The 12,574-nt window shown below is 45.8% G+C and overlaps 1 protein-coding gene across 11 annotated transcripts in view; it reads left to right on the top strand.

Annotated features, from left to right (window-relative positions):
* ADGRL3 (adhesion G protein-coupled receptor L3) overlaps nt 1–12,574 on the top strand; it is a 1,472,013-nt gene that overhangs the window by 214,136 nt on the left and 1,245,303 nt on the right. The gene's annotated exons all lie outside the window — the stretch shown is intronic.

The raw sequence follows: 12,574 nt of genomic DNA, 5'->3' as shown, positions 1-12,574 counted from the left end.
GCAAGGGCCTAGTTAGTTACTGAGCTGTGAGCATTTAATTTCGGAGGCTTCATTTCATGCAGGAAATTTAAGGGCCCCTTCTCCGTGCCGCTCTACTTTCACTGGCATAAAATGTTGTCGAGTTGGACGGCTGCAAAGGCGAAAAGAGCTGCGCGGCCCGGCATGCTGACGACGGTGCAGCGACTGAACAGCACATCTGCAGTGCTTATCCCAGCAGGAAATAAATACAGGATGTTGTCTTGTTATGTGTTTATTACAGTACATAAAAGTATAACTAATATACGGAGGCCAAGCAAATAGCACAGCGGCTCTTGGATCGTATCCAGTATTTGCCGCTTAGCTCGTTCCGGTGTGTATCAGTGTAGTTTATGGAGCTCTTGTCGCCCGGTTGCCAAGACGGGTGAATAAACATTGAGTAAATAAATGCACACCGAGCCCTCTGCCCCTCTGTTCCATTATTGACTTTAAACCAATAATGGATTGGCTACTAAATGAACTAGGTGACATGATAATGTCATCATAGGTGCCATTTTGTCCATCAAATTCTTTGTTAAAGCGCTCAGTGCGCATACCAACTAAGCCACCCATGCATGGCAGTGGACCCCTCCCCCTCTCCCAACATCAACTAGAGCACTACACCTCTGCAATCAACGTGCAGGCAACGCACCTTGCCAAAGCAGCCTAGCGAAATAGACACACGGCACTGGCCCTGGGCCCCAATGCTTATTTGCTCGAGACATGGCACCTAGAAACGGGTCCACGCGCACAGCTCTGGGTACTTCCGTTCTGCACATATCAACAAAACAGCAAAGCTAACTTGGTTTTTCACGCTCTGCTAGCTGCCCCCCCCTCAGATCAGCCTGTGTAGCAGGAGACCATGCAAATGGCCGAGAAGTGTGTTACTAATCCCGCTAATGTAATGGGACGTTGCACTGCAATGAGTGCTTCTGGTCTTTCCTTCTCTCCCTCACTTCACTACCTTATTTTCTTTATTTTCTTACAATTCTTTAAACAATGGCCCCGTTATGTGATTTGTATTTATATTTTGACGTGGATTTTTGTTTGATTTTTTTTTGTGTAAACAATGTTATGCTTTTTTGTGTAAACAATGTTATGCTTACTATCACCCCATGAGCACTTTCGCACGGAACATCTATATATGTATGTGTGTGTGTATATGTGTGTATATATATATATATATATATGTGTGTGTGTATATTTATTTCCTCAGTTCGCCTTCACTAATGGCCGTCTTTCTGTGTTCATTCATCTTTGTCCACTTGAACGCACAGAGAAAAAAAATATGAGAAGATTTAAGGCAGTTAGCTAGGGGGAGGGGCTCAGATATCACTGCTTAGAAATATAAAATAAAATGAAGAGATCTAGAGAAAAGAACAAAGATGAAGAGACCAGGATTGAAAAGCCATGGAACTATGAAGCCATGTTTAGTGCTACGCTCCCATGATACCCCTGGGGCTCAATGTGCTGGCCCTCATGCTATGGAATGGCAACAATGCTTGTATGCGTACAATTCGTGCAAGCTGGTGCCTATGCCGGAGCGTGTAAGTCGCGGAGCATGTTTCCCAGGGGATGATGGCGGACCAAGTTCAGTCTGGTAGACCTGTGCATTTTCTTAAATGATGGAATGGTTCATCATTTAGCTGGATGAGTATAGATTCTTGAATATGCTGTGGGACGAGCCCAAGGGCCTGCAACCGGTGGGACACCCGGTGTTTTGTACTACAACTCCAATTATCCCCCGCCAGCATAGTCAATGGCGAGGGATCATGGGAATGATGGTCCAAAACACCTGGAGAGTCAAAAGTTGCGGACTATCGGCGTTAACCTAAACCAGTGGATTTGTGTCTGTAGGTCTACATGTGCTGCTCATTGCCACATTCTACAAATGTCAGTGCAAAGCATATGCAACCTCATCCTGTCCTACACACAGAGCGTTCTGCAAAGCCGTCCGATCCGAGAAAGCTGGGAGGTGCTCGCCGACAGAGCTAGCGCCTCAAGCTCATCCAGGCAGAGAGTCCCCTAGGAATGCCACTGCCACCACCGCAACCCAGCCTGCTCCGGAGTGCTTCTCCACAGAGAGCATCTGCATTCTTGGTCCTCTCTGCCACGCAGAGCGAGTAACAATGCAAGGGTCGGGTTTTCCATTGCCAGCTACCCACAGGAACCTCTGCCCCTCATGCCCTTCCAGAGGAAATCAATTTGCAACCTCAAGCATGATCTGCCTCATTTTTTCCTTAAAGGGTTACGCCAGGTATAGGGTGGGTAGCAATGTACCGGAGGATGCCGCAAATTCATGATGGGCCTGTTAACCGAGTTATCATGATTGTACCATGTGTGGAGCCGCCTTGGTGTGCCGGCATTGCGGCAGTCCATCATTAGCAGACAATCCAGACATTGGGCTGAAAATTCAGATGTTGGGAGGAACCGTAGTAATCCTTTCATCCTGCCCCCCCCACCCCCCCGCAGCCACAAAGAGGCGAATGGAGGCGTTACGAGGGAGCACCGCTATTTAATTCACTGAATTACCAATTGGCTTGCACAATGTCAAGGCCAGGTGTATTTTGCTAAATAAAAGATGCATGACCAGGAACTTGTCAATAAAATGATGGGTGTCGTCCATCCATGGAAAGCGTCTAATTCCGATATAGAACACAGGCTTTATTCTCTTTCTTTCAGTATTCCTAATTTTAACACATGTGGGAACCACGGCATGAGTGATGAGTTTTGCCAAAGTGCACACAGTTTGTGCAAGTGCGGGGGGAGCCGTGATTTAGCACACACGCCTTCTGGTTCGAAAGTGAGCACATCCACAGGACCGACATCTTCTCCAGTAGGGCAGAGAAGGATGTTGATAATGTGACCCACTCGTAAGGCACAGACTTAAACTTGTCTGTTAAATACATAGCTTTGGAGCCATACATTTAATGGGAGTGTTTTGGAATTCAAAACAATCCATTGTTCATCATTTGACTGTGTTTACCACGTAAGAGAACAATTGTCATGCATTATAACACGCCCCATTCTATTTGGACATGATTGTGTCCTGTTCAGGTTTTTTTTTTTTTTTTTTGCTTTTTTCTGGACTTGTTCTGCAATTATAATAGAAAATTTAGGTCTAAAAGTCCCAGAATACAAAGAACAAATACGGTCTGGAGTTGACTTGCATCTCTGAAGGGAATGGCCCATGTTGGCATGTATGGAATGTTACCCTTGAGTGTGGTGACAAATCTTGTAAAGTTAATTCACCCTATGAATTTAAGCCTGATTTAAATGTTATTATAACTGCATTTGGTTGCCTTAATCTAAGCTTGATTCCTCAACTGCTCCTCCCAGCCCTGTTTTACGGTCAATACAGAATCAAGTTCAAGCAAGAAGTCGTCTGTATGAAGGCACATTCAAAGCTAAAAAAAAGCCATTGTCTCGGGAGGATAGCTCAGGGGCAATGCGCTCGCCTTGGAAGCAAGACGACAGGGAGCACCACAGGTTCGATCCCCGGATATGCGCTTAGAAACCTCTGGGTGGTAAGCGCGTCATAAATAACCTATCAACCATTACCATGTTTTTATGGATAATTCACACGCCCCATGTTACTTTTCTCGGTCACCCCTCACCCAACTGCTGAATATTGTTTATTCAGCCCCCTCGGCACAGAACAGCAGTAGTGGCATATGGCACGGTAGATGGAATTCCGACAAACTAGACCTGTGCATTTAAGTAAACCTGAGGATATCTCTAGGTGAGCTCGTGGATAAGCATCACCTATTCTCCGCTATATTCCAAATTCTCTTGAAGAACGAATGGAAATGAAGCTTGCATAGAATGTGTTTCCATGCTGTGTACTAATGAAGAAATGGGGGGGGGGCTACCATGCGCTTCAGTATGGGCTGACTGCCAGCTGAGCGGCAGCCCACCTTTAGGCGGAAGGAACGAGCGGCAGCCCACCTTTAGGCGGAAGGAACGAGCGGCAGCCCACCTTTAGGCGGAAGGAACGAGCGGCAGCCCAGCTTTAGGCGGAAGGAACGAGCGGCAGCCCAGCTTTTGGCGGAAGGAACGAGCGGCAGCCCACCTTTAGGCGGAAGGAACGAGCGGCAGCCCAGCTTTAGGCAGAAGGAACGAGCGGCAGCCCACCTTCAGGCGGAAGGAACGACCGGCAGCCCAGCTTTAGGCAGAAGGAACGACCACCTGCAAAACTAGGCTTTGGCCAGAAACGCGCCCCTTCCTGAAGGATTCAGTAAAGCAAAGGATAGAAGGCAGATTTGGGTGGGAAATGAGTTATCCCGTAAAGGGCTCAGCCTAACAATAAGGGGGCTTGAAGTATTTCAGTCGAGGCCCAAGCTATCCTTCATTACAAAGTCATGTTTTTTTCCCGCTTGCCAGTTCTGGTGGGATTTTCAACAGTGGATGTATGACATTTTGTGTACTGGTGCCTGTGAGGTTTCGGCAGAAAGCTTTTTTTCAGGAACTTTGATTCAAGAAGAAGGACGTTTTGAAGACTTCCAAGAGTACAACCTGCCAACTCACTAGATCTGAAGCGGTCATGAAAGACCTGGGCAACCTTTTTCTTTCGAGGTTGATTTAAAAGGAAAATGTACTTGACTGACATCAGCATCTGTTCACCCCTGCTATTGGGCATCCCAGCGCCTTTCTTAAGATGAAGGCATAGAATTACATGGCGGACCCAGTCTGGCAGCCTATAAACATAAATCCTTCTTGTGGTCAAATACTGACTGCACTTAAGAAGGTCAACCTGTGACCTGCTGCCAAATGCAGTACCCCTGTAAGAGTTGCCTTGCTCTTCAGAACTCATTCTTGCACAGAAAGCAAGCCGCGTGCCCACCTCTCTACTGGAATATCAGGGGGTGCATTTGGTGGAATTGTGGTGAGATTTTTGGTTGCTTGCTTCCGATGACCTAGAAAAATAAATACTATCTCTAGTGTGGGTCATGGATTTTTTAAAATTAATTTTCTCCCCCAAAATGTAGGCATGGTGCTCTGCCATGCTGGGCTGCTATGCAGGGTAGGCCCACTGCTTAATGTGCACCTGCCAATTTCCCGGACACACACACACACACATATATATCCTTTATATATATATATATTTTTTTTTAGTCCATACCCTTACCCCATCCTTACTATTTCTTCTATGTCTAGCACTGGTTGAGGTCCAGCCTTGTTTGAACTTCTTGGGGCTGAATCACGTAACGTTGTGAGTCTTTTGTCCATCTTCCTCCTGTTTTCCCCCCACCCACCCCCAGAAATTTTGGAGATTCTGCCATTGGCCAAATAGTGTTTTTCCCGGCCTACTTCCTATGTTTGAAATTCATTAAACGTGTGCTTCAGATGAATACAACTCTGAAATGTGCGTAACAATCTTAGGATTCCTATGTTTGTGTGGCTGTCGGTGCATAATATCAGGAGCCCGCCCTGTACATGTCCTGGCATGTTCGCAAGCCCCCACTTCGCTATAGAGGACTCTCTTCTTTCCTTCTTCACTCCCTCCCTCCAGCCTCAGCGGATGAGCAAGGTGTTAATTGTCACTGCACTTCTTAATATTTCTTTGGATAAATAAAACCGGAAGATTATGATAGCACCTTTTTAATGTTTGGTTTGTTAATGTAAGCACGAAAACCTTGGAAATGTTTGTTTTGCTACTTTGTGGGAGCTTTCGGAATGTGTACCGAGTATTTCCGAGCCTATTCGAGCCTGCTCACTAATGCCGGCGCTGTTTGCTTTCTCAACAGAGCTTGACAAAAAAGAAAATCCCCAACCGTCATAACCAAAGTCTAGTGAATGCTGCTTTTATTTCCCGGAGCGTGCAGCTATGTCAACTCAAAATGAGGCTGGGAAGCGGGATACTTTTTATAGGGGACTTGTCCGCAGAGAAATTTAATATAACAGGTGATGTTTTTAGGAAGAGACACAAGTGAGCTGGCCCGCGTCCCCTGTCAGTCACGTAGAGGTGCAAATAATGACGCATTCTAAAAGTGTGTTCAACGTTGTATTCTCAAATATTTTCACTTAGCAGATAAGATGCTAAGCCTGAAAATCCCAACAAACTCAGCACGCTAACCCAGCAACAACACTGCTACCTTCGTCTGACGCTATCTCACCCCCCCCCAACAGCCGCTAACTAGATCCTCGCCTCGCTACGCTGGTTCTGACCGATCGACCTTGGGCTCTTCTTTCTGGATTAAATGGAGCTCTCGCGCCTCCTCGCCCCATTCTAGGGTCAAGGCTGCACTCAAGAGTCTGTTCCTGTCAGCTTGTATGCATCAACACCACAGGATTTGCATCTGCCTCTCTCGCTATCCAATCGGCTACCACCCCCTGCCCCACTTCTCACAGCGCGCCCAGAAGTGTGCTATACAGACCACTCCAATTTACAATTCCATACCCACTATTTCTCTTGCTAAGCCCTCGGCTCCTCTGTATAGTCATTGTGGTTATTTCTCTATGCATTTAGTTGGTTGCATATATGATGTAGGACAAGGGTCTGTAACCTGGGGCTGCCCAGATGTTTTGGACTACAACTCCCATGACCCGTCACCATTGACTATTGAGGGCAGGGTGGGGGGGGTTGTAGTCCAAAACATCTGGAAAGCTAAGGGTTGCAGACCCATGATGGAGAAGGAGTGATGTGTTCCCAGTGATCATCTACACACATCAAAAATGTTACACTACCCTTCAAGGAACCTAACCCCCAAAAAGAAGGTATGGGTGGGTGCTGGGGGTATAAGCGTTTTCAATGATGAAAAAGTATTTACAGCCTTAGAGATGCCAGTCAAGAACTTGGATTAAGGCCATACATGAAGGTGGCATTCCAAAAAGGCCTAGATCCTTATGCTGCACTCGAACTATTCCCTCCTCACACACGAATAGATCACCATCAATAAATAAGAGGGTGTGCCTTGATGAAGGACAATGTTATGAAACGGTAGAATGCAGACTGATGCATGTTATAGTGTCTTTAGTCTGATCATCCCCCTAAGCATTGGAAGGGCTGCATAGTGCACTGCAATCCATGCAGAGAGTGAGGACCACCTGCTGGTGTACAGCGTGTTTCTCCATATTTAATGTGAAATTTGGAACCTTCCTCATGACTACATGCAGCAAGTCTCGGTGATGTGTGCAGTCGGACATGCTAGGAAATATTTTTAATGGAAATGTGCCAAAATGTCGCCCTCACAATTGCGACGGCCGAAATGCTCGACTTTGTTTTTTTAAACACCCCCTTTACTCACATATATAGATATATATGTGGGGGTGTATGGGATATTCTAGTAATACGGGGGAGGTGCGGGGGTCCCCCCCACATATCTATGTGGTGTAAAGGGGATTTAATAAATTGAAATTTTAAAAAAATGTCAGAATTTTCGTGCATGTTTTTTTGTTGGCATGGATAATGCATTAAAATGCACAGTACGGGCTTTCATACAGAGCTTTTCTGCCGTTGTTTTATGCAATGATACCTGGAATAGTGCTGTTGCCAAAATCCGGCAATACCACCATAAAAGTCAAGACGCCACCCGCCACCCGTATAACGTTGTGCTTTTGGACTGGTGCCAGCCTTCCTGTCGGGTAGTCGCTTAGGATGCCGCAATGAGTTGCCAAGGGTACGATTTGGCGTCGCTCTGAATGGCCGGGCATGATGGTCAGTGGGGCAATGAGCACTAATGCTTCCTGAATTCCTTAAAAGCAGCATACAGTGCTTATTTAGGGGGACCAGATTTTGAACATGAAAAACCGGTACAGACCGGAAACATGAAAGTAGGACTAGCGACCTTAGCCCATTCAACCCCTCCAACCCAGCACAGCCCATGTGGGATGGCGCATTAAAATAAATTCAATTTCCAGCACTTATCTTATATATAAACTGCAGATACAGCTGTGACTGTAAGCATGTTAACAACAAAGGAGCTTTTGTTAGCACGGCGCGCATTGCTATTGGTGTTTCTTAGCCAGTCTCCGAGCCGGTCATCTAATCCTATTATTTTCACTCTAATCTTTTTTTTTTAAGCTCATTTACTCTTTGACACTTTCTTTAGGAGATGTTGGCCTTGGTTGAGAAGCACGTTTAAAAGGGCACTGACGTCACGACGTCACTGAGTCATGAGGAGTCCCAATGTTGTCGGTTTTTGAGGGAAGTCTGGCTTTGTTAGTTCCTTTGCATTGCACACTTGCACAGGCACATCTGCCGGTGTAGAATGTGCAGAAAGATGCAGGGCACAATGTGCATCATCATGTGGCATTCCTGCACAGCATTATACAACATTGCGCGAGCCCCTCTCCTGAGAACGAAGACGGTTCAGATAACCTGTTCTACGGCGTGTTTCTCACTCGGGAAGGTCCTCAAGCACCTTTTAGCTCACTGGGTGGGGCCAGACTGATCTGCAAATGGATATTTCTCCTCTGTGAAAGGTGCAGTGAGCTAAAACGTGGGTATAGACCCTCCTGAGTGGGCACCTACCCATAGTACAGGTCATTTGGCCCTGTTCGTTCTCCGTAGACGAACTCCCAGACCTTTTTGTGAATTCCTCTACAGCACATTGTTGTCGATGCCACGTCCCCGGTGTGCTTTCTCCCCATATCGTTCATTTTGTATGCAATGCGGTGCATTAAAATACTATCACTGTCTGTTGTAATATTTGAGTTGTGGGTGTTCTTTAACGTCCTTGTGTATTCAGGAAGGATAACGTGTCTGTGCAACACATGCGGTCACATATGTTTGCTGTTACGTATGTCACTGTAATTGAGTTTACGCTTCTTCCACATAAAAAGGGGGAGACAAAGAGAGGGGCATTGGCAGATCCGGAGGGGGGGTGGGGGACACCCACACAGGAATGTGGTGAGTGCAAGCCAGCCAAGCACCACAACCCCTCCCCTGCATGATCAATTACCAATGAGCAAAGACAGTCACTCGACAGCATGCACACACCAACTAAGTGGAGGAGTTCACTCTGAGGTGTCATTTAGAAAAATAACCTATAATTGATACTTCGTGATGATGAAGAACAAAGTCCTCATGATCTCAGGGACATGAAGGACAGGGACAAGGAAGCCTGCTGTTCAACCCCTAGAAAAGCTCACGCCATTTTGAATTCTTATATTTACCTTATTTTTCATGTTGATCATCCTGAATTAATCAGGTTCGGTCTTAGAGAAAAGTCTAATGTTTCCAAATTGAATTGGAAGTGTAAACTTTGACCCGGCCAGCTCATGAATGTCCAACCGCAATGTGCTGTTATGTTAAAACTGTTCGATACCACTCCATATCGCCACTGTGATGGTCTGAGCGCCAAGACTTGTCTGGAAGTGGGCATGTTATGACCTAGAACGCAGCATACTAGCTGTAGTCTGCAGAGGAAGAGGAGGAAGGATAGGGGTGTTGAGCTAGGGGCAGAGTGGAAAGTTAAACCAAACGGATTGAAGGGTGAGGAAGACCAAAGGCAGAGTGGTGGTTTTGTGATAGTTCTGGTGCATGCTGATCCAGCAAACATGGATTGGGGAGCAGGAGTGCACGCAATTCAGAGTGTAGCTTCAAAGGCGTCTGTGTGGTCAGGGAGTATTTGTATAAAGGCAGCTCTACAAAATATGCTTCTATAGTAGTAATTGTAGTGTGTTGCCGTGTGTTGGAGCCAGGATAGGCTCATGTGCAGTGGAACCCCTTGGAGTCTGCTCACTTCTCATCGGGGGATGCAATGGTTTGCTCTGATCGGACACACTTTAGAGCAGTGACACTGGGACTGCCAAGTTTAGGCCAGGAGTGAATAAGTCACAAATAGACTCTGCGGCCAGTAAATGATTCCCACAGCCACCACGGCCTTTACCCTGTACTCGAAGATGTTGCAGAGTTTGCATTCCCTGCTATTGTCGGTTCAGTGAGGTTGGCGTCCCCATACTGGGTGAGGAACTGATGTTCAATTGCTGCCCTGTGAGACGGGCCGACCGGGCATCGCCGGAGCATTCTAGAAAATGGGTCATCTGTGTTTTGGGATATTTAAACAAAAATGTGTAATTGAGACCACCACATCTGAAACGTCATTGTAGTGATGGATATCCAGAGCCATTTTATAATTTTACTAATAAACCATACATAAGCTGTGATTCTTAGATGTTCTGTTGACGTTTGTTTTTAATGGACAGAACAAGTAATACATTACCACTGCACTAGTCAATGACCATTTCAGACTACAACTGGGCTGTTGTCTAACATAAAGGCAAACTCATATTAACATGTGACTTCCGATTCATAAATAGTTGAAATTGATCAATCGGTAAGTGCCTCAGTGGCAGTAGTAGTTCTCGCCATGACTGGTAATTTGCTTTGGTTTTTCCCTTTTGCTGTCTATTTTGGGGATCGCGTGGTCGAGGTCATGGAGATGGGGCTAGCTGTGATAAAGATGTAGGAAGGAAGCTGCTTACCTTGGTCCCTTGCACGTAGTATGCATACATTTCATTAAAATAACAATATATATTTGAGAAACTGCACAGATCACAGCAGGCCCGGAAACCTTCTCAAGTGCTATAAGGGCTATCGGTCTGAGCCAAGTTTCAGTTCTGGATTTGTGCAGGGGTTTCCAGTCTCTTAATAACTTTCCATAGGCCGCTGCCATTAACAGGGTTTTTGGATTCTGCCAAGTTTCTCAAAAACTTGTGAATAACGCAAGAGTGCAAGATCCTTGTGTAATCTAATTTGATGATCCATCACTCATTAGTTCTCTCCTCAACAAGGCTGCAACTCCTGGCAGTGCAAAAAGTGAGAGCCATTGTCCCCTTTGTCGTTTTACAGTTCCAGCAAGCACTGTTGACTATTATTCCCCTTCTGCACATCCTCTCCAGAGTCCTCTAGAGCCTAAACATTGTTTCTGTTGCCTCCATCGCATGGGTAGATCTTTGGAGCGTACAGTAATATTTCCATGTACCTTTCACCACTCCTTGCTTGCTACGTTCCTGCCTATTTCTGCATCCCATCTTGTTTCATCACCACGTTTCTGCCCATCGATTAATGGATAGAGTTGCTCCAGTGGCAGTGGTGTATTTAGGTTTAGAGCATTTTTGGTTTGTATTATTTGTGTTGTGGCATTGTTGGTGGTAGTCTCATTGTTTCTATCACTCATTCCCCTTAAAGGCTTCCCATACAGTCCTGTACCCAATTCTAGTAACAGACTCCATTTCCACAGATGTCCTCTCCCGCCTTATGTATATCACCAGACTTGAGATGAGCAGCTCCATGTAAGCCAAGCCACTCCATAAATCCCTGCAGAATCTACCTGGATTGCACGTCAATGGTACGTGCAAGGCAATGTGCGGGTGGACATTTAGTTCCTTGATGGAGCCAGCCACTCTGTTTGTTAATGGTGATGTGTTGGTAGGTTCTGTTTATTTGGCACTTCCTTCTATACAGTATCCACTTGGTGGGGAGAATGAACATTGGCTCTCCTTCTAGAGTTCCTCATGATAGTGGGTTCCCGCCATCTTCTTTTGCCCACTTGGCTGCATCTGACAAAAAGATGCTTTGGAGAAATGTCAGGTCCATCTTACACGCTCATTTGAGTTCGTATTCAAAGTTTGGTCAGCCTCTAGCAGCACTCTAGCTGGCAGGCAGACAAGAGCCTCCATGGACTCCTCTCTGATTTGCGCTCAATCATTGACTGTTGGGCTGCAGGGCCAATAATTGCTAGCTTGCTTTTGTCCTGCGGTTCCTCAAAACATGTTTGTAATGCTCTTAGGTTTAGCATGTGCAGAGCTGATCTCTCAGAAATAACTTCTTGTGTAGCAGTTCGTGATTCCAAAGTTGTGGCCAGGCAGATTGCACCCAGTCTGTACCTAGGGCCAAAATGTAACAAATAACCACACCAAACCGGAACCTCCCAATTTTCTGCAGTTGAACACAACAGATTAAAGTCCAGGTTTGATAGGAGAGTGTAAACCTGTGGCTACCCATCCCTACCCATAGGTAGCCACGCATTGCTTAAGGCTCACTTGGTATTGACAATGGTAACCAAGTGGATTAGGCTTTTGGGCAAAACACCAAATAAGTGTGAACCTAATGGCCCTAATTCACAAAGATGCCCGTAGGCATCTTGGGGTTTGCACCTGCTTCGTATACCCTCCACGAAGCCTAAAACCTGAACAAATCGGGAGATGCCTGGAAAGGGCTGAGTCCGGGCTTGTGTGATATGAGTCTGTGACTTTTGTGGTTAGCCAAGATCTCACCAACAAGTGCTTAATACACAGTAAGCTTTCTGACGATCACATTTTCCTACTGTTCAATGATATCACTTGACAAAATGACCTAGCAGCGCGTGCAATTTGGTGGGTGGTGGGACCGGCTGCATCAATGTTTTTTGTTACGATTGAGCAAGATTTTGCTGTTAGGCAATTGTGAGCACTTTTTATTTTACCCGCTCCTTGGCGATTGTGAAATTGACCAGTACTTCTCCAATTTTGGTAATGATTCAGGCTCTACAATAGAGGTCCTGCTTTCTAAAATCTTATGCAAATTGGTTCATTCACAGAATGCACCTTGGGTAACTGGAAAGTGGAATTACAT

This window comes from Ambystoma mexicanum, chromosome 6p, assembly GCF_040938575.1.
Source record: "Ambystoma mexicanum isolate Mex_15411 chromosome 6p, UKY_AmexF1_1, whole genome shotgun sequence".
Lineage (NCBI taxonomy): Eukaryota > Metazoa > Chordata > Amphibia > Caudata > Ambystomatidae > Ambystoma > Ambystoma mexicanum.
This window is presented reverse-complemented; position numbering and strand designations above follow the sequence as displayed.